The sequence below is a fragment of the Anser anser genome (assembly GCF_964211835.1).
Source record: "Anser anser genome assembly, chromosome: 7".
NCBI lineage: Eukaryota > Metazoa > Chordata > Aves > Anseriformes > Anatidae > Anser > Anser anser.
In genome coordinates, this window is record NC_139727.1 from 12,462,841 (window position 1) to 12,489,065 (window position 26,225).

A 26,225-nucleotide genomic window follows, 5' to 3' on the forward strand; every position below is an offset into this window, starting at 1 on the left:
TTTCAATCCATTAGCAAATTTGAAATTTATGCATTTCCAAGAAGTTGTATGAAAAAGGGAGCTACAGAGGGGAGAGTCGTCTTAACTGTAAAATCTTAGACGACAAAGAAGTTTTTGTTCCCTACATACTAAAGATATGCAAGCTATAAAATCAGCTCAGCCCTCAATAAATGCCAGAAAATCCAGTCCACACCAGTGATTGACTGGGAAACCAATTTTAGAAGAACCAGGCTTCACTAGTCCCACTGGTCATCAAGCAATGTGTCTGAGAAAAGTGACGCGATGTCTGACGGGCAAGTATGCCTGGCACCATACAATGCCTAGGGACAGGGATATTACCTAGAGACAGACTGGTTCAAATTCCTTTTTACTTCAGCACTGAAAGTGAAACCTGTGTCTTTCTGGTCTACACTGTGTGCCCTTGCCACTGGGTTTCTAGCTGCTCTTGTGCTACAGTGTCTGTTATTTTCAGGTACTTCTGGAACTGTGTAGTTTCCTGGACACTAACAAATTTCCATGAAAGGTTTCAGACTCAGTGACTCAGCTTTTTATGAGGAAAAATGACATTGACAGAAATTTCTCTGCCAGTTGTTACACTGGATAACCCTCAGCAACTCAATTCACCTGTTTCCCCCATTTGAAACAGGGCCGTAATACTGACCTGTTTCTCAGAACCTTCTCTGAGACTGATAGGCAAAAGCATTGCGTAAGAGAGAAGCATCGTTATTACTATTATTCCAAGCATCACAGAAATGATGAAGGCAAAACAAAACACTATGAAATCCACTGAGGTAACAAAATGAAACTATGCTTCTAGAAGCCATTCCTCTGGCAACAGCTTTTAACTGTTACAACTCTCATTTTTTTCCTTCCCTCTGTGTGGCAACCTATAGGGTTGGTATAATTCCCCAATATAAAAAGTGAGAAGAAAAGATTTCATTCCTTAAAGTTAAGTTGGCAAAACAAACAGGAAAAAAATTGCTTTCATAGGCATATAAACAGCCACTGATACTTTCGTCTCTTAACAAGATTTTTTTCCAGCATCTTCTTAAGCACACAAATAATCAATCATTAAAAATCTCTCCATATTGCAAACACTATTGAGAAGTATACACTTCACAGGTAGAATTCCTTGGTATCACCAAATAAAACTTAAATTCTGGTAACACAAGAAGACTGAGCAACTCACTATCCTGCCGCTCATATAATCAGCAAAATAATCCACATAGAACAATGTTTTACAGAAAAAAAAAATCCCCTTCAATAAAGTATTTAGTACCTATGTATTTAAATATCATTCAGCAGAGATGACCGCCCAGAATTATTTTTCACCACATTTAACTGAGATTGTAAAATTGTGCAATGCAAGGAAATGTTCAAGACGTACAAAAACACCCTTCCCTTCTCCAGATAGTTCTAGAGGTACAAAAATGCCACCTAGCCTAGGAGCAATGACAATTTTTAAACACCAGCCCCATCAGGCTGAACAGCCCGTTGTCACAGAGGGATTCAGAGCTTCTCTGCAAAACCACTCTATTAGAAAGGGTTAGACTTCTCTGTTATTTAAAAGGAACTGTTTTTGCAGTAATGGCTCATCTACTGTGTGTTAAATCCTTTAGAAGATGAGCTCTGGGGAAATGTTGTTGCAGTGGTTTAGGCCAGTACCTCTTACTGCTATCCATACCTGTGCTGGGATGTAGTCTGACTCCCAGAGGTATTGCTGTGTGGGAAACATCAGCAACAGCCCTGGCTGCTCCACTTACAATCCAAATTGTTACCTGAAACCACCAACAAGGAGTGCTTTTCATTCAATGCCCAGACCACGAAGTGGCAAAAAAAGTACAATGGTGAGTCCCATTCTATCAGCCTGGCTATGAAAGGCAGGACCTCTGGAAGAAAGGCAATAGGAAAGTCCTGAGAGGGAAACTTCTGAATCCCTTACTGTCTGGTGAATGTAAGCTGGGCTCCTGACTCCAAGACATCAGGAACTGGGAATGCCGCTCAGTAACATGGAATGGGAAGGATGGAAAGCTAACTGCTTGGAAAGATGCTATGGAGAAGGAAAGCTGAAAGATTATCTTTTAACTGGCTTACCACCAATATGAATCAACACATTTCAAATGACATCGAGAGACGTTAACTAGCTAAGACTGGTGCTGACTCCAAACAAGCCCATTACAATTTCAGATACCAAAGAAAACACCGCCAAATCTCAAGAGAAAAAGCCTACTTTGCTTGACACAACCCTGGCTTTGTCTGGATCAGGACAGAAACTCCACCTATTACATTAGTACTTTATGTCACTTTCCCTTGGTGCTTCATAATGATCAGGACTTAAACTTACAAATTCTTTCCTGTTATAAAACTTCTGCATGCAGGTGAAACAAGAAATACACACATACACACAAGTACCTGCAAAAAGAATAAGATGTATGCATTAGAATACATTTGTAAGCACAAAACTCCACGTTACATGGCAGTATAAGCACAGAAAGCCAGAATACCTAGCAAATAAGGAAAGGACAGTGTTACATTCTCTGGTTTTTGGGCTGACGCAGTAGGTTTTGTCCTGATCTTCTTCTTCCTCACAGTTCCAGAGTGTTTCAATTAGCCAAGAACCAAAGAATGAAAATCCTTCTAGAATCAAGAGAAATAGCACAAATTATGTCTCCTTTGGTACCTACAACTTCCTTTGCTACATCTTCCTTTTCCAGAGTCTTTTTCAATTAAGAATCAATACAGCATGATGAGAAAAAAATACCACACTCCCAAAAGATCCACATAGTTTTGTAAAAAGCCTTTAAAATGTTCAATAATTTCCATCAGTGTACTAAAGTAATTTAAAGGCCTTTGGAAAAGATTCAAACTCTGTGTCTAAAGTAGAGAATTGTTTCTGTAATTGAAAGAGCAGCAATACACAGGTACTGTAATATCACATGGACTCTTGGAGATTAAGCAATCAGCTACACTGTCAACTCCAAACATAAATGTGGGTTGCTTTTTTCTGCAACTGTTGCTTGCAAGGTGGTATCTTATTATTTAATTAAATACAATTAGAGCATTTTGCACAGAAAGTTCCATATCTCTAAAAAGCTCTGTGTAGGAACTGGTGAAAAACTTCCCAAAGAGATTAATTCATGAAGAGGGGAAATAAAACGTTAGCCTTTCTGCTGGCCTGTAAGTATAGTTTCATACTATCTGCAAAGTGAACTCATCTATTCATCCTACAGAGCGAGTTACTTCCATACCTCGGGCATAGAGCAGATCACTTAAAGAAACTTATTTTTAGCTACCTGTATTTTCTCCCTAAGATGGCTAGGTGGTTCCTTCATGGAGGAGAAAGCCACCCATAAAAACAAAAGTATTTAAATTCGATGACCCACCTAACAAGAGATGTGGATCACAATAACAAAATAGGTCTCTGATAATGAGAAGCATTAAGATGACATTATTGGGGCATCCATCTAGTCCTTCGATACTTTCAGATACTTTATTGAATCTCACTTGTCAGAAAAGCCCTTTGATTTCCAGCTCTCAAACAAGAATACAACCATTTCCTTTTCTCAAGTGGATTAGTCTGTTTCATCACTTCCATTCCATCACAGGCAGGCAGCTAACTATATGATGAAGGAGAAACTGAACTTCTGCAAAGTTCAGAAGTTATTTAGGGTCAATACCTATCCAATTTAGGCACAGACTTATTATGATTTTGATGATTATTATGATTAACATTATTATTATTATTATTATTGTGCTGTTTGTTTTAATCTGGGTTAAATTTGTTTATCTTGCCCTGAACAAACCACAAAGTTTAGTCTGCCTTTTCTAGTGAACATTCTCACTTTGGTAGCTTATTACAGCCTTCAGTCTCTAATTAGTCATGCAATCTGTTTTTGCATATAAAAAGTGTTCCCATTGACATTAACTGGTGCCTCATTTGCCAAATCAAAGATGAAATCCAGCCATTAGTGGCTTGCCTGTTTTTGTTGGTTATGCTTATTCACCACTCATTGTCTCCAAGGCTGTTTTACATGGCAGTGCTAATTCGGGGGATCAAAGCACTGCATCATTATGATGTAAGCTCATTTCATGCTGTGCTTTATAAGAAACTGACAAGTTGCTTTCGTGCCCAAAAATACAGTCCAAATATGGAACTCAAAGCTCTTTTTTCTTCTTTTAAAGTCAAAGTTTGTCTAGTGTTGTTGCTCTATACAGCTTTTTATCCTGCAATATAACCCTGCAAGACAGAGACAAATATTAGAAAGGTTTACAGGGCTGTATATGATTGTTCTTGCATAACCAAATTGGTTGGGCTGTGAAGTTTGGTGACTTTTCTTCATTAACCAGCAGAAATGGGAAGAGCTTAGTTAGTACAAAAAGACAAGCACAACAGAAATAATCAAAACACAGTGCCCTGTGCAGAATCAAAGCTTATAGAAAGAAAGAGGGCAAAATAACAGCATGGTAAGGATAAATTACCTCAAAGCTGTGAAAGACAGATACAGGAAAAAAAATGTGATACAGAAGACTTACTTCCACCACAGGGGTATGTATTTGAGCTAGGTCCTTAAAGAATGCTGCTGTCAACAGTCACTGTGACTTGGCTACGTGTCTTTTATCATTACTTTTACACGGTGTTCTGACTTTACCTCCTTCAAACTGGCAAGGGAAACTATTCAAACGCAACCACTAAGGGATTTGGGGGCAGGTGGGGGAGCTTCTCCATGGTTATGCTTTTGAGCATGTACAAACAGCATTCTCTCAATGATTCTGAAGAGTGCAGTGACTGGATATTCTCAACCCTCACTCACCCCACTTTAAATCAGAGTCAAACAGTGAAAAGGACTACTCTGCAGCCACAGTGCCACAATGAAAACGTGACTGTTTCTGTCATAACCGGAAGACCCTAAAGGTCATCTGTCTTTTGAACTCTGAACTAATTTGCCAGCATTAAAATTCAAATGCAGAGAATTTGAAATGTGACAGGAATTTTGCTTTGTCACCAAAGTACTCACTGGCTGTGTCCTCCCACAGGCTTGCCAGCATCACTTCACTTGCATAAAGCTCTGTCTCATCACTATCCACTATTACTCTACAATAACAAGACCTATCACCTCTTTTTGTACTGTGGAAACAAACTGTACTTGTCAGGCTATCCGTATAAATGGGTTTCATATACCCAAATGTCTTGGAAGGGTCGAGAAGGGGCAAGGCTGTTAAAAGACAACTCACCCTACCTCCCTCAGCTCTACAGGGCAATGAACAACGCAAAGATGATGAGTAAGAAGGAGAGATAAAAACATACCAGTAGTATACAATCTTGAAGAGTGATCATAGAGATAAGTACAGATTTCAAACTACTACTTTGTCAGCATTTCTGTAAGTCAGATAATTTTTCCAAATATTGGAAGATATTCCAGGAGAGATTTATACATCCATAACCAGACAGTCTTAAAAATATATACATACAGATACATATACACATACCTTTCCCTACAAATTTTCCATAGTTTTACCCTTTGTCCACCATAGCTACTTTTACAGAAAATGCCATCTAAATTTGGTTTGAAGATTGCATATCATAAAAATAAGAAAAAAAGCCAAACTGAAAAGCAGCATTTATTCCTCATCATGGAACACCATAATTCCCATGGCATTCAGCATCTGTAACCCTTTCACTATCACACAGAACTTCAAGGACACTACGCAGTGTTGTAGGAGAACTTCAGAAAAGCAGAGAATCCCTGTCCGTTACTTAACCTACTGGCAGAACTCAAGTGAAATACCATCATAAGGCCCAAAACCACATCCAAACACTGTACAACATACTCTAAAATCCTATGAAAATAATCAAACAACAGCCTGAGATACAGCTAACACAGCCACTACCACTCTGTCAATTTGGTTAATAAAAGACACTGTCTCTCTGTGCTGCTCCTTTTTTTTTTTTTTTCTTTTAATCTTTAGATTATCATGGCTACAACAAAGATCAGCTCAACTCTTTAAAGCTTAGTGACAGATTATTCTGGTTCTCCCACTGGCAAGTATCAGTCCCAGACAGAATGAAAGAGCTGCTTAATCCCTGCTTTGTCCTAGGACTTCACAACATACATGACACCCACAACATAGCCCTTGCAGACCTGGGCCATAATACTGAAGTATAGCAAGCTTGTTTAGCTGTTACTATTGTACAACAATAACTCTCAGGATGTTATTTTTGTAGAAACAGCAATGTTTAGCTGCGCTACTTGAGGTGTCTTTCTCCTAACACCAATGTCCAGTAAGACACGAGCCTCTGACAAGAGTTGTTTAAATAGAAAGAAAAGGGAGGGATGAAAACAACCCACCAACATTTACAAGTATTGTGTGGTCGCTCCTCTCAAAGGCAAAAAGCTACACCACACATTTGAGAGCACTCAGTGAATACCGCTGTATAGAGAAATGCTCCTTATTACACAGAACTGGCTTTAAGTCTGTTTTGAAAAGAAGGTAAGGGGTATAAATGGAAAGACAATTTTAGAAGTGTAGTCATAACAGAGGAAAATACAAAAAAATCTAATAGGAGAACTAGAAATACAAATTAGACAATAAATTAGAAATCTAACAGATAAACTAGAAAAATCTAAAGGAGGAAAAGATGAATACACCAAAAGAAAGGAGGTAAAGAGAAATGAAGATAGAAATGTGCAATTTAGAGTTTGTAAAATATTCAAAAGAGTTTTATTTCTTTATCACCACTAAATTACAAGAAAATGTAAATAAGCCAGAATGTATAAATGAAGGTAAATACCTATGCAAAGCACTGTCTGTCAGGTAAAACATACACAGTGTTACAGAGCAAAAGCCGAGAGGGATATAGCTCTTGCTCAGCTTGCACACAAACAACACTACCTGTACGGTACACTGAGACATTGCTTTTGATCTGCTGTCCCCCAGAAAGAAACCTGCTACAGAGAAATGACCCCATTTGAATATTTTACCACTGAAATACGAGCCTTTGGGGGGCTTTCCATAATGTACACATTCAAATCTTAATTTCAAATTTATTCTGGCTTTAATTCAAGCATACTGCCAGACCACTTGCAAAGCTACCACACATTAGCAATGACAAGGCTTCTGCCTACAAAATCTCTGAGGGGTGAAGAATATTTATGTCATGTAATAAACCACAGTCTCCCCACTCCAATCTCTCATACTTGTTTGTTTATGTAGAAATAGAAAATGGTGAGGAAGAAGATATCAGGCCTGCTTTATCAAGATGATTTCTTTTGATCCCCTTTTTCAAAATTCTTACTGCCATAAATTTTTATCTCAGTAAGATTTTTTTCTCCCCTTCTTTGCAGAGAAGTGATTCACAGCTACAGGACCTGCATACGCACATCAGCACACGACTACTCTTTCTGCCTCCATGATGTATGTGCCTCCAATGTTGAGGATACAGAGGATCCCAGTGATTGCTAAGCACTAATGTCCAGTGCAGAACAATAACAGAAATAAGCAGGACCTGGAGCTTCTGGAGTGCTCCTCTCTTTTACACAGCTCTGGTCTTCATCTTTCTGGGCACAAATTCCAAACCGCAACCAATGCCCTGTATAGGACCATTCCCTCTGAGGAACACACAGTAACAATTTACTTCCCTCATATCCACCATCAAATACCTTTAGCTGGATTAACTTCTGTCCCTTGTGATGGTTCTAATCACAGGGGCTCAGGGCCAATCAAATGTGAACATCACCTAAGGCTTTGTTCATTGTGGGCTTCATAGTATCAACCCCTGAAAAAGACAAGATCCTGCACTTTGTCGCATTAGTGTATCAGATGAGTTTAGGATTAATTGATGGGTTTGAAGTATCTCGAACAGCCATATGAACATGAAATTAAATTAATTTCCAAATTCCAGTTCTTTACAGGATATTTACGTAAAGACAAACTTGTCTTCCATTCTCTAAGAGATACACTGCTCTGCTCCTTCTGCATTTTAAAATCCCTCTGCGGAAATTCCAAAGTGGCACTGAATACAGCAGCAGGAAAAAAGGTTATATTGCACAGAGCCAGGGAATAAAAAGAACCATTGGGCAAGATCATTCATTCAGTAAAGGGAAAAAAAAATGGAAGGGAAAACAACAAGAAATCTCTCTTTAGGAGATACAGACCACGGAATGGTTGAGGCTGGAAGGGACCTCTGGAGGCCATCTGAGCCACCTGGAGCAGGGTGCCCAGCCCCACACCCAGGTGTTTTTTGAAGATCTTCAAGGAGGGAGACTACACAGCTTCTCTGGGCAACTGTGCCAATGTGCAGTACCTCCCTGTTTATTAAGCGTATTGCTCTAATTTTATCCTAAGAGAAACTGTGTCACTGCAAACACAGTCCTAAACTCTAATATTGACAGACTTGGAAAGGCATCTTGTCAATTCACTAGACAAGAGTGCACACAACACATTAAGACACTTCAACCAAGTCACTGGGTTTTATGTTTTTTTACTCATTCTTTCTCTAGAAAATTGGAGAATAAATAAGGATGTCTAATTGCCAACACTAGCAGCAAGTTAGAATAAAGAGCAAACATGAGAAGTTCTCTCTATATTTGCATCCAACAGAAGAAATCTGTTGTGTTTCTAATAGATTAGATGCAATCACAGGATGTCTACTTACAGTTCCTTGCATTATATAATAAAAAAAAAACAATTAAACCAAAAAAAACATACAAAAGTACCTTTAATAATACTGGGTTTGGAAGTTTGATTAAAATATAATGCAAAATAGCTCTTTAAATATACATTTAAAAAAAAAATGGATCCTAGACTTGTGCACTACCAATGGGCAAGTTTTCCAAAAGTCTGTGTTGCTTTTCAGGTAACTGTTTATTTACCAGTACCAGAGAAAACATCTACATCTCCTTGAAACCAAACATGGAAATTTTTCCATCAACGTCAGTTAACTTTGGCTTAAAATTTAAATAATGGATGCATTTCTGTGTAGAGCACAGGATTCTCTGCCTGTCCTGATGCCCTCAAGATGGGCATTTCAACACTCACTTGGAAATTTTCAATAGCATTTTCAGCTTCGGATTGAAATATCTTGGTCTCATTTTTTTCAGCTAAACAAAAAAAATTGAAAGATATTTTAACAAGAGGCTACCTTCGCTCAGGGGATCAGAAATGGGAAATGACCTGCGTGCCAAATTAAGAAGAGGGGATGTTAGCACATCGTGTGCAGGCCTGTGATTTGGGCAGGTTTCAGGCAAGCCTACAAGGTAGTAGTCTACACAGCACCTGCCCCTTATGAGAGTTGTCTCCAACAGCAGACGTGGTTTGCACTTTTCTAACTTCACCCACACATTTTTCAAAACAAAGAAAACCAAGCGTTTTATTGACTTAATACATGAGATAATGGTCTGAAAAATCCAATATGCTATTGAAAGATGGCTATTGTTGAAGATCCTGGCAGTTCAACTAGGCACTTTTCAAAAATGAATCTTGAAACCACTCATCCCCTGCCCCTTTATTCTTTAAGCACCCATTGATTGAAACTATGATGTGCATCTTCAAGCACAAAGGGTTAATTACTGTGTGCTACTATTACTTAAAATAATACCGGTAGAAAAGGCAGCTATGATAGCCTATTGTGCACTTACTTTCAAGAAGCCTAAGCACATTTTCTTTAGAAACCACATCAATTTTAATGTTCCTGGCAAACAAAGAAATAATTACCCTTGCACTCATTAGAATCAACAATGTGCACACAATTTAAAAAACAACCAGAAAGAAAAATATCCATTTCAGCCTACTTACACTGCAATGAACTCCCTAAATTTAACTTACAGTAAACTTTAGCAATGAAACTTGTCAATCCTCTCTCTCTCCCCCCCTCTTTCACTTTATTAATTCTTTGGTAAAATATAGCTAGAATTTCTGTAAGAAAGCAGGGCCTTATAAGTAAATACAGGCATTTGAAATGCCATTTCTCAGTATATTCTACCAGTCAAAAAAATATAAAAGATGACACACAGAAAGCCAGAAAAACAGAGAAAATAGAGGATAAGTTAAAGAGTATTTTTCTGAGATAAGCCTTTCCACAGCACTTTCTATAAAACCGTTCATTGCTGGGTAGCTTAGTAAGCATTCCTGTGTGTTCACATAAACAAGAAAACCCCCTAAACATGGGATTCATTCTAAGGAAACTCAAGTCCCACTGAGCAGTTCAGAGAAGACAGGTTGTGGCAGGATAAATGATTGCACAGTCTGGAAAGCAATGGTAATAATAGTAATATATAATTATTCCCAGCCTTTCTTGGGTTTATTCTCTTGCTCCCCAAACACAGAAACGCTGGAGAAAGCAGCTGTTTAGCTCATTTGCAGTGCTTCCTCCAGCCAAATCATGAAATACACACTGAGGAGATACAGAATACAGTTGCGTCCCCTAGAACTGCAAATAGCACAGAGCTATGAGCCTAGGAGAGAGAACCTTCAGCAATATAACTGAAACTTAACAGGAAATCAGGCCTCTTTCACCAATGCTTCTCTGGGTATTTCCCCTAGCTTTACCTCAGATTACCTGCTTGGCTGAGGATGGAGAACAACCATTCTGCCAGGTTGGCAGAAGTGCCCTGCTGGATGATTGTACGCAATAAGAAATTGCTCCTTGGTCCAAATAGGATCAGATGGCAGTGATGGTCAGATATGCTCTGCTCATACACAAGGACAATCATCAAGCTGATCGTTACTGCTGAAGTCACTGGTAAATTCAAACCCAACACACACACACACACACATACACACACGGCTTTCCATACAAGAGAAAAACAGGCTTGAAGAAATGAACATCAGTAAGAACAGATCGCATTTCATCTCTTGAGAGAAGCAATTGTGTGAAAATTATCTTCCTTGTACAATTAAACTTTAATTTTTTTTCCTTGCATGCCAAAGGATGAACAATCTAACAAAACAGCTAGCAGACTGAATAGGAAATAATACAGCTTATTGCATTTCAGATTAGCTATGCTTTCAGAAAAAGACTGCTCCAGCATGCTGAACAAAACAACATTCCCCCGTGGGTTAGACAGGAGAAATTACCTTCTCAGTTTTTAATTTTAAACTTGAATTTATGAAACACTAATCTGTGCTCCATTAAAGATAGCATTTGCCAGCATAGCCAGCAAAGCAGGAATGGTTACGAGCTTTCAGAAGTGTATTTTTTAAAGTAGAAAAATCATTGGAGTCAGCTTTTTCCATTGTTCACATAGTTATCCATTTGGCAACACTCTGAAAAGGAAATGGTGTAAGAAATTGCATAATCTGTTCTCCTTAAATCAGTCAGAGATTTTGCCTCTCATGTTCTAAGGTAAATTGGGATTTTTTTCAAGGAGGAGGGACTAAATAGGAATCAGGGCACTTTGCTGCTTTTGCTTATGCATCCAGATATAAGTTGGCATGAGTTCAGAAAAGCATTCAGAACATTTTGTGTGTCGTGTGATCAACTACTGCTAATTTATCCATGCTGAACTGACCACCTGCTGATCCTGTGATATCCCCTAATTCCCGTATTGGAGAAGAAATTCAGTGTACAAACTGTTCCTTATTTCTGCCTCTCCATTACACTCTCTCTGAGCCATCCCTTTTCCAAAATGAAGAATGTTTCTCTGTATCATTGACTGTGCAGAAGTTAAGGAGATCCTTAATGCACTGCTCTGTATCTTTTCCAGCTACACCCACAAGCCTTTTTCTACGTGAAGGGGAACCAGGAACAGGCATGCTTTCAGTTTGCTATATCTTCTCTAATATTCCTAGCATATTATTTGCTTTTTGGCTAACACTGAAAAGTGATCTAGTATTTTCTTCATGCCATCCATCAAGATGCTAAGATCTCATTCCTAACTGGAAACAGACGGCTGAGAAGCCATAATTTTATATGGACAGACAGGGTCTTATGTGCATGACTTTACATTCACCTCCATGGTTTCATCTGCCATTTCTTTCACCCAGTGACTTCAGCACATAAGATTTCTCTGCAATTCTGTGCAGTTGGCCATTATCATTAATATCTTGAGATTCTCCGCACTGTTGGTAAACTGTCATCTGTCTATTCACTCCACTTTCAAGATTGTATGTTGAGCAGTGGTGACTCAAATGCAGACTCCTCTAACAACACCAATACTTCTCTACACTTTGAAAACTGATCATTTCTAAGTTCCTTCTACCATTTAACTAATTATTTATCCATGCAAGAGCAAGGAAATGCAACTTATAGTAATTCCTTCGGCACCTTCATTTGTTGAAGCATAAGTGCCAAGTACTACCAATATTAAGGTAGTCTGTATCACTGGGATTGCCTTTATCCTCTTGCTTTTCGGGTACTGCAAAAAGCTTTGACAAGTTTGTGAGGCCTAACTTCCCTTCTGAAAAAATGTTGCAAATGTTTTGCCAGCATGTCCATTTACCCATGTACTCACTAACTCCATCCTTCCACTTGATTCTGTTCATCAGTCCACTGCAGAACTGAGGCTACTAATTTGTACTCTTCCTTATATTCCTGCAAACAGACATTTTAAATTGATGTCCCACTAGCAGCATTCCACTTCCTTTGGTTGCCAGAAAGTTAAGTGAGAGGTTACATACCACAATTAATAGTTCACTTATGTCTTAGTATCAGCTGATCCTGACTTGTCAGTGTTCATTCTGTTTCACAGATTTATTATTAACTTTCTACAAGTTGGTACTCGGACACAAATATTAACAAACATACAGCCCGCTGAAAGTCTAGAGCAGAAGTATATCTAATTCAATTAACTAATTACCTTTTCTACTTTTGAACTGATTTCTTCAGAGGGAATTCCTTTGGAGCCTTGTCAATGCTTCTCTTGGTCACAGGGTCAACAGCTGATGAGTAACGGTTTGCTCAGGAGACCGTAACTAAAAAGTAGGAAAGAGGAAATACTGTGAGCAGCTAAGGGGAAAGAACAGACAGTTTTTAGAGTCTTCCAAATTAGATGCAAGAAGCAATAATAACAATAATAATATTTTCTTTCTACAATAGCTAAAACTAAACTCCACTTGTGTATTATGCATTCAGTAGTCATGACAAGCCTTTGATCTTAACTAATAGAGACATGGAATATCATAATATTTAAAGGATCCAGTTAGCTTCCTTGTAGCAGTGATGCTTGTTCCTCTATTACCATAGAAACAAGCCAACAATAACAGTACTTGTAAATATCTCACATAAATACAACGTACTCTATCAGCTAGCAATATTTGCAAAATATCTGCCAACAATCGTCACAATGGACTGAGGTTGGAGAAATTTATTCTTCCACGGTTGATATTTTAATGAGCACAGTCAAAATTACCTATTTATCTGCAAATGCATATTTCTCACAAACATATCCAGAAATTACCTCTATATGTTTATGAAATGACTAAGGATCTTCAGTTTGCTAGTACTTGCTCACAACTCTTTGATGAACAGCTGTTCAAAGAATTGTTAGAGAGGTTATTCTTCTCTTATCCAGTTCCGCTCCCATGCCACAATTGTTTTATTTTTATTTACTTTGCCATTAGTTTTAAATTATTTAACTGCTTAAGGATGATGCAATACAACCCCCAGCAATACAACTTCAGTTAAAGATTACACAAAAAGTGAAGTACCTACTTCAAGATACAGTAGACAAAGCACAGAACAGGTTCTTTGTGCCTTCATTGCTTTATGGGTTGTTTTTAACACAAACACACATAACTCAAAAAAGTCATGCCTGCACATCAAAATTCAGAAAATTACAGTCCCAGACAAGATAAACATTTTTTTTTTCCCAGAGGAGAATAACAACCAGATAAGGAACTCTTTAAAAAATTGAATGTTCTTCTTTCCCAAAAACAGCAGAAAGCACCTGAAGTGCCGATATCCTTTATATCTTGCCTTTCTCATTTTTTCCCCACCTCTGAAAGACTCCTCAGTGTTTCAAGTGCATTACTCATCTTTTTAACTGCACAAACTGAAAGATTTGTATAAGCTGTCACAAGAGCCTTTGCAAAATAGGCGCTGCAGAGCAAGTGAGACATTGATAACGGTCTTATCTGAACAGTTTGGAGTTTAGACTGAGGTTTCAGCATACCCTAGCAGGTTAGTCCGATCAACTCAGGTTACAGTTTGGGCTGCTGGACTGATACGGCTGCAAGGCACTTATCTTCTCTGTACCAGGGTAGAAGTGGTAGCCTTTGACAGCAGCACAACAAAACCATTTGCTAAACAAACATGTCTGAGCTTCAGTCATTAATAAAAATGTCTGTCTCTAGCATGGATTTACAAATTAATCAAGACAAACTGAATTAAAGAGCAGTTAATTATGTGTGCTAGACTTCACAAAACATTTAATTTGAACTAGCTACTCCACTTCAGATGGTAGTTCAGATTATTCCCTTTTTCTTGTGTCCTCCCCACATGAAGAAGCTGTTTATAATTCAACCACCCTATCCCCCTGTCAGCTGGACTTTATAGAACGCGGTATAGAAATACAAATAAACCTATCAGGTTCATTAAACCTACATATGTGCTTAAAGCAGTTCACCTCTAACAGCATGACTAAATCAGGTCTTATGCTTATTTTGTATACCTTTCTCCTCCCTTTCCAACAGTCATTTCTAAATAAGTAGTCAGAGAAACTAGAGTAAGATACTGATGCTGTGTATTTAAGTGTTCTACTCTAGGGAACACTATTCATAAATTATATATTAATATATTATATTAATTATATTAATATATTAATACCAGAATACTCCAAAAACTGTCCTTTTCAAAGAGGTGTTCTAGTCAAAACAGAAGTTATGGTTTCATGCAGAGATTACTAGGAGAACACCTTTGGTGTCTGAGTGTGAGGTGGTCTGGTCAGATCCTTGCAGCCTTCCCTTCCAGCCTCAAATCTCTAGGAAATTGCTGGAAAGCAGATACTAATTGAATCTCAATTTTTAATTTTAAAAGAATAGCCAGCCTTATGGAGGCTGTTGTGCAGTAATTTCTAGATATACCTTCCTCAAACTGTTATATTAGCAAAATCTGTTAGAAACCAGAGGAAGCAAGCATATGCACTTCATGCAACATTACATCAGAAGTACCAATATGTCTTCAGGTCCTTTTGGTTTTGATTTTGCAGTGTAAGAAAGCAGAGGTTGTCACATATTTAAACATTTAAAATGCATCCGTACAATGAGGGATGTGAACCCACAAAAAAAAAAATTTTTTAAATTAAGTGTCTGATGATCAGGTTTTTAATGAAAGCCAAAACAATCTGTCCAAACCCTATTGGAAGATGTACTGTTTTTAACAGTCCTGCGGTACACAGTAGTACTCTAATGGATCTTCCGGCTGCCCATGTGTCTGATCAGCTGGACCTCCTGAGCTTTTAACCATCATTCCCTCTGACTGGATTGGTGCTCATCCAACACTGACAGCCTTGTCAATGTATGTCTGAAAGCACAGGCTGAACTTGCAGCTGTAACACCACTATATGGTGAAACCATCTGTGCACTCTCGCAGCAAGTGTTCAGCTAAATGTCTTCAGAATACAACACCGATAGATCTTTTCACTTCTGCTCCACAGGTGATAAGAGAGCATCTTACCCCAAGCTGTGGCTCAGATGTATACACATTAAATGCATTGCTTTCATTTTGACTTCATTTTAGAGTGAGAATTAATAAAAACTATGTTTTGCAATGGATCAGCTCACTCATCTGCTAGCTGCTATGGCATTTGCTGTGGGGCTCCTTCCAGTCACTCCCTTATAGCTAGGCTACTAGAGGGACCTACATTTCCAAGGAATCTTCAGGCCAGAGGTCGCTTTGCTTATCTTAGGAGGGTATCTTCTGTTTGTGTTGAAAAATGCCTGTACTGTTCCCTGTCACCTCCTCTTTCCCTCTTTTTCTCTGTCCCCCAAAGCTGGCCTTGTTAATGTGCTACCTAGAAAAAATAAAGCTTTTATAGTGAGTCTGTTTCAGTAAGTGACACCTCTGTTCTATGCTGATATTCCTTGAACAATTTTACTCTCATGTACATACTTGTTTTTCTATTGCATGTAATCCTGTGTCTATCTGAGCAGTTAATGCAAGTGTAATGATGTCAATTTCCAGGCTGTCGAAGTTCTTCCAGTGACACAGCTCAGCAGCTCTCCTATTCCTCCTGTTCACTGAGCTGATTGTTATAAACTCCCCCCAGAGACTGTTAAGCTGGAAGAGGGCAAAGGTAAACCAGGCAGCAACTAAAACAGAAACCATGTAGAGAAGAAGAAAAAAAAAAAAAAAAGCTGCTAAGGCTGGCAAAGCAGTCTACATCACTACGAGCAGGTGATTGGTTGCACCATGACACTGCATTTTATGAAATATTTTATTCATTAACTTTCACTCCCCTTATTGTAGCTTCTATTCAGATGCCCTATTTAGTTAATTCTTTGAGCTTGTTTCTCATCAGGTCTAAAGGCCCCAGCTAAAAGCAGAGCCTATTAGTGCTGAACAATGTGAAAATACCTAGAAAGATGTGCCAGTCAAGCACGACACCCCTGAGCAGGAATGGTTCACTTGATCAGGGAGGTTAACACACGGCAGCTACTCAAGCCAGACAGTATGCAAGGGAGCAAAATGGTTGTCATTTGCACCTGGTCAGTTAACTGCTTCAGGCCATATGACCAGTAGCCATTCACAGGTGTGAAATTGCTACTGTTGGGGCTCTACCCTTGCCAGTTTACTCCAATGCTTCTTTCATACTCCAAACTTTACAATAATCTAAGCATACAAGACAAAAAAAAAAAAAAATGTTAACCTCATTACAGCAATGAGGGCCAGGCAAAACAATGTAATATATCACTGTCACATCACAGAGTCTACCAGGGATGTGCAAACTGATTCCAGATTTCTGGGAATCCCTACTGGAACTCCCCGCAGCATCAGACCCCTCCCAACAAGCCCTGGGCTCTGAATTACAGCAAGTCACTGCAATTCCACATGAGGGGCAGAGTGCACGTGAAAGATGTAACAGGAAGAGTCATTAGGTTTCTGGAAGTCACTTGGAACAGAACTCAAGACTATATAAATAACTCGGACTGAGCTAATTTCCCCTGAGCTAATAAATCTCCTCCACAAGAGAGAGCAAAACTGTGTAAAGTGAAAACAGAATATGCCAAACAAATTGCATTTGTCTCTCTAAGACCGTGGAGGAATATTTAGAGCTACTTGCAGACCCTGGCCTAATCTGAAGCCTGGGTGCAGCTTTATTGGCCAAGGCACTTTGGTTCCCCTGGATACCTGACAACCAGCTAGTCTACTCCCTTTCCAGTCAGGAATACCTAGAAAATCATCTGATGTCATTTCACCATTTAAGGAAATGAATGAATTTTTCTTCCCTTGTAATCTTGCAATGTTCAGGCAAACTTTTATATCTGATGTCAGAATTTAACCACGAGTGTGACAAAAACATTTAGTCTCAAAGGCAAGAACACCTTAAGACAACAATCTGTTTCCAGTTGCTATTTAGATTTAAAACATATTTTTCATTTCCCCACACAGAGAAGGACTCCACAGAAAAAGAAAAAAAAAAAAGAGAGAATAAAAAAAAATCAACAACAATAACAAAATCACAGTGTCATCTCACGTCCTATCCAAATTTAAGAACTGGAAGCTTGCCACATTTTCAATGCACTGAGGGAATTAACAGCAATATTATATCTAGCATGTTGGCGCAATTTCAGAAGCAGCAATACATAAGGAGATCTTTGGACTTTGGTCAGGCAGGAGGGACTGAAAGCACAATCAATGATCACGCTTCTGAGGCTGAAGGTTTTGACTTTTATTCCCTAAGCTGGTGAGATACTGCTTCTAAGCACAGACAATATGTTAGAGAATGCAACTCCTAGATACCCATAGGGACTACGGGGACATAGAGAGCAGGATAAACAGGTCAAAAATGAGAAATTCGCTCAGAGGGATTAACAGGGTCTTAGCCCTTGTTCTGGGATGGGTTTAAAGTTCTAAATCCACACCCCAACAGTTACCGCAATTCAGCCTAAGGAAAAGTTCAGCCAAGTGTTCCTCCTCCGGCCCAAAAGACAAAGCAAAACAATGCAGTTCCTTTGTCTGATGTTACTCTTTCTAGAACTACTAGTTTGCAAGGAAAGAACAAGCCCCATCCCTGCTGACTTACAGAAAGAACACGACTCATTGCAGATAATGTTGACCAGGATGGCCCCAAACTACCAAGGAACAAAGATACAGTTACATAAAACCTAATACCCTGTCCTTTGTCAGATCACACATGGCTGTATATTTTCTGAGGTTGCAGTCTCATCCAAGATGCTGACTGAGAGAACACAGAAAAATACCTGAACTATTAGTTTCCCTCAAAACTGAAAACCCCTTTAACATTCACACTAAACAAGTCAACAGACAACCAAAACCAGAGCACAATAGCTGTATCATGAGCTTTCTTAGATGAGGCCCAAAGAATAAGGGCAACATTGCAGACAGCATCATCAAACGCAGAGCAAAGTGGTTACCCAGGTCCCTAGCCAACAGTGCAAGTGATCGGCTATGGTCTACTACAAAACGATTAAGTTTTACGCAGTGCTGCCCCAGAGCAAAGTCTTTCCAACCCCGACATGAGAGAGAGACAGAATATACAGCGGCTACAGTAACTCTGAGGAAAGTGACACTGTACTAATGGGTTTTGCTAAATTCAAATGAAATGGCAGGATAAATCTGCTGAAAGAAAAGTTATTCTACTCTACACTGATAAGGGCTTAGTGATTTAAACACTCATCAAAAGGACAACCACTGAGGTCTTGAATTACCTGTTTGGAAATAATGTTTGGAAAGCTATGACTCAGAAATCCTGAAACTTGCCATTCTGGGTTTATTTCTTCCTCTTTAAAGATAGCAGAAGTTTTGTTTTATTAGCTATGATAAAATAATGTTTTGTTTTTAATCTGGTTTTTAATCTGTTTTTAATCTACCAGACTTTTTTTTGATTTGTTGATTTCTGTGATTGTGTTTATCTCTTGTCCACAAAACAATTACAGCTATACTTTATACTTTACACTTCCTTGTCTTGCAGTCAAATATTTATAGCATTTAAACCCTAACCTTTTATACTAGAAATTGTTGAAACATCCCTTTACCTTTAACGGGCAGTGAGAACAGGAAGGAGCCTGGAGGTATTATATGCGCAGTGAAAAAGAAACACAGCCTTTTTATTTGTCGTGGGCCTTATTTCACAGTCACATCCAATGAGTTGTACTTCTTACTTTTCTTACTTTTTGATTCAATGCTGCATAAAGTCAATCCATGACGTTCCTCCCCACCACCAGATAATTATAGTCTAATGAGTCTGATAGAGCATATTGATGTTCTTCTCAGGGAAGGTAGTTTCTGTGAGATTAGTTTTCTGCCAGTTTAGCTCTTAGAACTGAGTACCACAGCACATGTAGGGAACAGGATATCACCTGGGAGAAGGGGTAGGGAAGGCAGGAAGAAGCAGGTAACCGGATTGGGTGTGTTGTCAACCTGCACCTCTCATAACAGCTTTACGAGAGAGACAAGGTTTTAAGAAGACACCACTACATCTCCAGAAGGGAATCACTGACACTTCAGCTTTTCACTGTCATGGCTTCAAATGCCACCTTCCTTCTCTTTATGTGTCACAGTCACATGGAAGAAAGCAAAGTGGCCAAAGAGCTGCTCTGAAAAGTATGAGCACTTTGGTGGTACGACCTTGCTTATGAGCAGGAGTTAACAGCCAGAATGTAACTGGTTCATTTCAAATGCCAGTTTTGTACTAGCAGAAAATGGAAACAAGTGGAATCGAACAGTCTTGTAAGAATACATTTGCATGTAAGGTTTGGCATGAGAGATAACTCAGTGGAGTTCTCTTTCTAAACTATATAAGAACTTCGATTAAGCAAATGAAAATCCTCAATCTAAATTTCTCTAAAAGCAAAATGGGAAACGGTTGATACAGGGAACCACCACCAGACTCACTGCTGCTAATGCATGAGCAGGCAAAGCACCAGTCACCAAGGGTGTCATCATAAAACATTCCTCAAAGCCATTTGCACAATGAAAACATCAGATGTGTTTTATAGAGTTTGGTCTTCTCTCTCTTCTCATGAATTGCAGCCGTGACTCAGAAATCCTATGCCTCTGCTGAATGAATGGCTGTCACTTCAGGAAGCCATTACAAAAGGGTTTACTATTCTGAGCAAAGCCATACTACTACCAGGACAATTTTTTCCTCCTTCCGTATTTCTCTTTTCTCATCTTCTTCCTCTATTTCTTTCTTCTTGTTCATTGCTTTACATTTTGTTATATGAAAACCACACTTTACGTTTTGTTATTATAAAACATACCTTGGAAAACTGCCTGATGGTGTTAGAATGCATACATAAGCAATGCTACACTAATGCAATCACCTGCTGATTGCTTCTTGTGGATACGCCAACAAGTTGTGTCCAGGTTAGCTGAGTCATTTCCTCGTCCTTGGGGCAGGGAGACAGCAGGGTTGGGGACAGACAGACAGACAGACTCAGTCATAACCACACGATGGGCCAGGTCTAAGAGATAGATTGATCCTTATGCTACCCAATGAAATCCTGCAGGTCAAAACCCTATTAAAAAAAAAAAAAAAACCTATATTAAAAACCCAATTATGAAAAAAACTATATTAAAAAAAAAAATGCAACTACGTGCATTCTGTATTCCCAAGTGCAAACCATCTTGCATAAAAACAGCATCTTCTAGACACCAACATGTTCTTTTCCAAAGCAAATATTCTTGGAAAAAGAAGAAAAATGTGGGAAACAGAAGGAACAAAAAAAAAACAAAAGAAAAAAAAACTGCTTCAAATCAGGTCTAAAGAAAAGAGAATTTGATCAACAGATACCTAACCTATACACAACTTGTATAAACATCACTAACTGATGATAGCGACATCAGAGTGGTTCATGTGGATAAGTTTAAACACTATTGAACACAAGCATGTGATTATAAATGAAAGACAGTTAAAAAGAAGTACCATAACATACAGAGGAAAACACACACACACTGGAGCAATGGGGATAACACAGTTTCATCCATAATCTCACTAGGAGAACTTATAGGAGAAAAAAAAAAATAGACTTTTTAAATGACATTAATATACTAGATTCTTAACGCTAATGAGTAAGCATGTGGACACGGAGGGAAAAAAAAAAAAGCCCCAAGCAGACTAAGCCCAGCTTTAATTACTGCTAATCTGCAGATACATTCACATCAGAAATATCACCCTGGCATTTTCCTGTTTACCAGCTGCAGATCACGTTCTGTAACATTTAATCTTTGTAAGTACTTGCCCTTTGAAAATCTTGCTTTCCCTCATCTTTCTCTCCACAAATCACCTTTGCTCTTCTATTGCTCGTACTGCACAGCAGCCTCTGTCAGCCTCTTGGCCAGTCCCCCACAAGGAGTGCTCCTTCCTGGCCCTACTCTCCACTTCACAGTGTTTTCTTCCTGGAGCCCACCAGTGGTGGGGATATCGGCTTACTCTGACAAACAACAACCCTGGCAGGCCAGGGCAGTCACAGACATATTTCTGGCAGTGTGCACTGCAACTGCAAAAGCAATGAGAATTCACCCAGCAGAATGGTTTAGCTGTCATTAAAGTCAAAGTAAAGGGCTCAAAAAGCTGTAGAGATCAAAACATGTGGACCTAGTAGCACATAAGTCACTTCAGGAGATCCAGAGCTACTTTGCTCCTAGATAAAGGCAATGTTAGCACCACCTCAGTTTAATAAACCTACCGTTAATTAGATTGCATATGCCAACGACCACACCAGAACAATGTTTATCCTTTAGGCATAACTAGCCAATAGGATCCCAATTATTTATACACACTGAAGCTGAGCTCATATATACTCGAGGCCAGACCTCACTTATTTTTTGATTAATCCATTGCAACAGTCTGGAAAAGCACATTTCACAACCTGAACCCATTGACTTCACAAGCCATGTTATGCTGTTTCGCTCACACACCCCCACACTCTTTTGTTCTAAGGTATAGGTCATGGCACTAAACAGAGCAGCAGTGCATGAGGTCATGGGATGGTTCTTCATTCCTTGTTCTAATTCCAACTCCAAAAAGAAATATCCATCCTTTTCTTACAGTGCTTTAAAAATAACATTAAATAAATAAATAATTTTCTGTGTGAGATGAAACACTGATATCCTCCTCTCCCAAGTAAGTTCACTTCCTTTTTCCATATAGGTATATGCAAAAAGTTTGTTAGTATCTGCACCAAATATTTTAGGAAGAAATACAGATAATGCAAGCTCCACAACTGTCTTTACTTTTCTAAAAGTTAAACTTCCTAAGTAATATATGGAGACTTAATCAGTTAATAATCCCTGCACAGGAATTAATCAATGCACTTTCCCTGTGATAGTGCAACATATGGTAAATGGTTCTAGTGTGGATTTTGCCTGGCAGAAGTGACTCTAGATGTTTTGAAGCTATGGATACAGGTTCTGGGGCACTGGGGCTGGCACAGTAAAATTAAAGCACCAGATGAAAAAACATTCAGAACAGACTGGATCCTAAAGACTTCTGGATCCTAAGGAGGGCGATACCTGCTCTGTCACAATGTATTTCTTATTTTGTCTGTCTGTCCCTCACAGTGTCCTGCAAAAAGAGGAAGAGAGATCAGCCATGGGTGGTGTCTGGCTGTCAGACTGCATAGACAGGTTGTTTTCCTACCAGTTCATCACAAAAGATTGGCATTATTGTTGGCATTAGATGTTCTCATAATCCTGTCAGAAATATCCCCATCACCGCATTGCACTGCTGTACTCCGCTGTGATTGAGTGTTCCCCAATGCAAACTACTTAGAGCTCACACAAGCCAAAATAGGGCCCATTACGATGCTAACAAAGCTAAAAGGGATCTTCCTTCCCAATCCTGCAGCACATTATCAGTCATTATGAGAGTAAAAAGCATCTCTGACATCCCTCAGAGGGAACTGGAGCACTGCTGGAGAGAGTTAACAGCCACATGGCAGAAACTAATTAAAACTTCCAGCAAGAGAAAGAGTAGGTAGAAACATGCTATACAGTTGCACATCTTCGTAGCGCCTTCAGTAGACATCTCACACAGTTCTTCACCATTGAGTATTCCACTGAAATATGCTGTTCCACTCTCATACCTCCCCCACACACACACACACACAAAAAAAAAAAACACAAAACCACCACACAAACCTCAAACTGTTTACAACATTGACTAAAAAAAAACTGGAAAAAAATCTTGACCTCTTTGTGACAAAAAAGATATTGTCGCTAATCTAAACTGGGACTGCAGCTCACTGTAAATCTATTTCATACTGAAAATAAAATCTCTTAGTATTCTGCCTCAAGGAAGCTTTGGATTTTCTTTTTCCATTTTTAAATCCCTACATTATTTCCAGTATAAAAAAATACATCATTTTTCTGGTCCACTCAAATATCTACCGCACATTCTGAGACATCTCCACCCACATCCAGTAAGCAACATATACTAAACATGGTGTCAGAAAGACAACTCTCATCCTTATTTCTGCTCCTTTTGCCTACTGTCACAAGGGACAAGCCATATTGCCCTGCTGTCTCACGCCGCGCACCAGAGATGATACCAGCCTTCCTCTGGAAAACACTTTCAGAGTCCCCGTATAAAAGGAACACACGGGGCTGTTATGGACTTTCAGCTTTCCAGACTGAATAAAGATATGAATTTAGGCCTGGCTTGTAGCTTAAAATGTATTGAAATGTCAAAAAAAAAAAAAAAGTATAATGAAAATTTATCACCTTTATAAAATGTTTCACTATTTCATCTGTTGAATAACCCCCAGCCAGAAAAGGCTCAAGACTGGAGGAAGAGGGAGCGTTACAGACCACAAGAAAGGTGCAGCTAGACATCGACAGTCACCATCAGCTGAGAGGGACACCCTAAAGCAGTGTGCTAACATCCTTGTCCAGAAACGGAATTTAAATTACAGTGGGGAATTGTGTGCAATAGACAGGCTCCAAATTAAGAATCAAAGTTTTCCTTCATACTTTTGAAGGAAAAAAGTATGCCTAACAGACTGACCTGAAAAAGGGACAGCTGTACAAAACTCGCCTTAGGTATGTACTCTGTGCTAGAGGAAGTGTGCTCACCACGCTTACTCCTCGAGCAACAGCCCTTGGAGAAGTGGTAAGGAGGCTCTGTGAAGGACCAGATACAGTATCTTCTACTTTTCTGAGAAGAGAGGATTTCTTTCAATAGAAGCATGACAGACTGATGGGGGGCATGCTGGAACATGCTATTCCTCTGCCAGGGAAGGAAAGCATCACCACCTGAGTGCAAGGCACACCCTGTTTGGTGGTGGTGAATACCCCTTACTGTGCTTCATCACAACCATTTACTTGAGAGAGCTACACTAACACAGTGTGTAATAAAGGCTTTTGAAGCATTGGAAAGCTCAAGGCACCAAGACAAACAAACAAGAAAGGAAGCATTTTCATTTATTTATTTATTGAGAAATCCCACAGTTCGCTAAGCACTTTATTCAAAGACGTTCTCGGTACATTAGCTTTTTGAAAAGGAAACAAAGTCCTGGCTGAACTTTCACGAGCCTCCCATTCTCACTTCTTGTCCCCAGCAGATTCATAACTTCTGCAACACCTCTACACCTTCTACTCATTCTGTGACTAGGAGTGAGTATGTCTAAAGTAGCTATGACATGGTTCGACTGCATGTTCAAGGTCTGTAGCAAGTAGATAACTAGACCATTTCAGCATGCCACAATCAGATTTCAAACTACCGAGGATGATGTTAGCACAGCCGTTTTTACAGTGATGCAGTACAGTTTCATTGCACTTCCAGGCTAAGGGAGCTACTGCTGCAGAGATGCATGGTTTCCCTAATTCTGACATAGTACAACATCTCTCCATAAAATCAGTGCAAAAGAGACATTCAGAGGAAACATTTCTAGGTTATGGTAAAATAACCTAAAAAGAATTTGTTTCAAAACATCTTTTCTCCAGTCTCGTTTCCATTTTGTCCTTGCTGGGTGCAGAACGTTGCAGGCTTTGGAAGCAAACAGCCACAAGCATGCTAACTCTGTCAAACACAGCCTCTCAACTCTGCTGCATACTGGCAGGGAAACTCTCAGTTCAACAGCTGTCAGCGTGGTGCCTCCAAAAGGGCAACGTTGCTGTTGTGGCAATGTTGCCCTGTTGCTACTTAGACTGAGGTAAGCGAAAGAGCATTTTTTCATGCTGAATGCAAGAAGAGTGAATAAGGAGAAAAAGCCCACAAGATTAGCATGTTTTATGCAAAAACAATTGCCAACAGAACTTCTGATCAAAAAGCATCTCAGGAGTGTAACATCCTTATTGACTTTACTGACATTCTGACTTTATTATAATCTGCAGAACACCAAGAAAATTTGTAATTATTTTCCTCTGTAAAAAAAAAAAATAAATCCATTTGTTCAAACTAGTAAGCTGAGGAGTCAGGCCTTTATTTAGCAAAACATTCAAGCACGTTCCCAGCTACTGCTCTTGACCTTTGTTTTTGCAGTGATGCTGCATCAGCCTGTATTAGGCACAGAACTACAGCCTCTGGATGGCCAACAGAACTTTCCAGAGACTATGAATCCCCAAGACACACAGCTAATGAAAACAGCACTTCATTATCTGCTTTTCCAAATCAACAATCAAATCAGCAGAGAAAGCTCAGTTGGCAGATTATAAAAGAAAATCAAACTCATCTGGCACTCATCAAATAAGGAGGCCATTATTCTCAAAGTAGTTGTCATATAAGGTTAATTCGTCATTAATGTCAACAGACATATTTTGCTCATTTCAGTCAATTCAGCATGATATATATTATTACCTTAACATCACTTAAGCACAACTTCTCTTGTTGCCAGATCTGCTCACCCTGTGGCCATGCCTTCTTGCAGGTGATTAAAAATAAAGTCTAAAATTTCTTTTGCCACAGCTGAGTCTCTCTGGCCTGTTCCTGTCTATTCCTCCTTGCAGTTTCTTTTTTTTAAAAAGTGTAATACTGATTAAACAGCAGTACTCAGCAGTAAACATTATGCTTCGCTAGGCTCTACCTTTACATTCAGGCTCTGCTGGCTCAGACTACTGCCTTAAAGAAGACAGGATACTTGCTTCATTACACAGAACAGCTTTCCCT

General features: G+C 39.1%; 1 protein-coding gene across 2 annotated transcripts in view; it reads right to left on the bottom strand.

Moving 5' to 3' along the window:
- The window catches only part of LOC310902580 (uncharacterized protein), a 522,528-nt gene that overhangs the window by 471,285 nt on the left and 25,018 nt on the right, over positions 1-26,225 (bottom strand). Inside the window, exons 1-2 of one of the 2 annotated variants that reach the window (XR_014586805.1) lie at positions 13,395-14,786; positions 12,795-12,909 (exon numbers count right to left, since the gene is read on the bottom strand). The gene's annotated coding sequence lies outside the window, so the exon portion shown is untranslated. Of the gene's footprint in view, positions 1-12,794; positions 12,910-13,394; positions 14,787-20,442; positions 20,638-26,225 lie in introns of those variants that run through there. The other variant, XM_083844352.1, reaches the window with a different exon arrangement.